Source organism: Galeopterus variegatus, unplaced genomic scaffold (genome assembly GCF_000696425.1).
Source record: "Galeopterus variegatus unplaced genomic scaffold, G_variegatus-3.0.2 Scaffold9415, whole genome shotgun sequence".
NCBI lineage: Eukaryota > Metazoa > Chordata > Mammalia > Dermoptera > Cynocephalidae > Galeopterus > Galeopterus variegatus.
The window spans coordinates 36466-38754 of NW_007735526.1; positions in this window are offsets into that span (position 1 = coordinate 36466).

A 2289-nucleotide genomic window follows, 5' to 3' on the forward strand; every position below is an offset into this window, starting at 1 on the left:
AATCAGTTTCCAACACTGTCACATTGGGGATCAAATTTCCACATGAGTTTTGGAGGGGACAAGGCATCCAAACTCCATCACCCATTTATTAACTTTTTCTTTTGTTGCTTGTCATTTTGGGCTCTTGTTCATAAAGTCAGTGCCCAGTTCTAGTTCCTGAAATGTTTACCCTATAATTTCCCTTAGTAGCTTTAAAGTTTCAGGTCTTATACTTAAGTCTTTAGTCCACTTTGAGATGATTTTGGTATGTGGTGAGAGGTGAAGGTCTAGTTTCATTCTTCCGCATGTGGTTATCCAATTTACCCAGCAGCACTTATTGAAGAGGCAGTATTTTCCCCAATGTAGGTTTTTGTTGTCTTTATCAACTATCATTGGCTGTTAGTCTGTGGTTTGATTTCTGGGTTCTCAATTCTGTTCCACTAGTCTGAATGTCTATTTTTATGCCAGTACCTTATTGTTTTGCTTATTAAAGCTATGTAGTATAGTGAAGTCAGGTAGTGTTATGCTTTGTTATTTTGTTGTTGTTGTTGTTCAGGATTGCTTTGGCTATTTTGGGTCTTTTGTTGTTCCATATGAAAGCTAGGATTGTTTTTTCTATTTCTGTGAGGAATGCCATTGGTATTTTAATAGGGATTGCATTAAATCTGTAGATCAGATTGGATAGAATGCACATTTTCACAATGTTAATTCTTCCAATCCAAGAGCATGGATGGCTATCCATTTTTTGTGTCTTCTTTAGTTTCTTTCAGTAATGGTTTGCAGTACTCATTGTAGAGATCTTTCACCTCCTTGGTTGAATTGATTCCTAGGTATTTTATTATTTAGACGTCTATTGTAAATGGGCTTCCTTTCTCGATTTCTCTTTCTGTTAGTTCATTCTTGTAGAATATAAACACAGCTGATTTGGAGTCGTTGATATTTATCTTGCAACACTACTGAAATTATTAATGAGCTCTAAAAGTTTTTTGATTGAGTCTTTTGTTCTTCCTATGTATAGGATCATGTCATTTCCAAATAGGGAGAGTTTGATTTTGTCTTTTTCAATATGGATGGTCTTTATTTCTTTCTCTTGCCTGATTGTTCTGGCTAGTACCTCCAGGACTATGTTAAATAAGAATTGTGAAAGGCCGGAAGCCAGCCGGAGATGGTGGGGCGAGAAGATGAGCACAGGATTAGAAAAGAGACAGGAGACAAAAGATGGGGTCAGGAGGACAAACAGTCTTGAAAGTCTGCTGCGCTTTATTCAACAGACATTTCTCTTTATATACTTTTCTAAGTGCAAGTCTAAACAAAGGAGTACAAGTTCTGTGTAAGCAACAGGATGTTGGGGTTTACAGGAATAGCACACACTCCCAAGTTCTCAGGAATGCTCCCAGGTTAGAAGTTTAAACTTCCTCAAAATATTTCCTGCTGTTCTCAAAACATTTCTTTTTGATCTCATGTGAAGCTTCGTCAGCTGGATACAGATGGATGAGAGCTGTGTCCCCAAGGAGACCCATGCTTTCAGGGCAGCTCCCAACATCTCCCCCATTTATTTTCTTTGACAAAGTTTCAATTCATGTATTTTCGATTGGACATTTGCTAAATCTTTAAAAATCAATCGAAGAAGGCATGGAAAAATTAAAAAACATATCAGAATAAGTCCGAGAACAGTCCCAAACCCTATGAGAGTGTGGGCCCAATCCTGCATAGTGGGTACTCGCGAAAGGAATTTCTGAACGAAGGTCTTAGCCATTTCTGCAAGGCTGGTATCCAACTGGGGTGCTTGTTTCTCGATGCAAAGTGACAAGATCCAGCGAGGCATTTGCATTATGCCATACGCCGTTCAAATGGCGTTTCACCCTTNTAATGTACATGAAGAACATTGTATGAAATACATGGAATCATTATATGAAATATTTACTTGTTCTGTCAATAACACAAAAGCGTCCAGGACACAAGCTTTTACCCATCAATACCATGCAGACCTGAGTGCAACGAGCGCAATGTCGCCTCTTTCATCTCTGGTCATGTCATTACTTCCCATGGCAGCGGCCAGACGCCATAACCCCTGCTGTACCAGTCCCGTACCCAGTGTCCATAGTCCTTCTGTCATAAGTCCTGGGGGCCGGCCCGCAGGCCGGACTCCCCACTGGTATCCTCCCCAATCTATAATTTGATGCCCTCCTGAAACATTCCAAGCTGTCCCATTTTTTCCTCGACAAGCTAGCCAGGCTGGTTGTTCTGAATGGTTTCGATTGTCTGGTTCACACAATCGCACTGCCAAAGGAAGTCCTTGTGATGAATTAT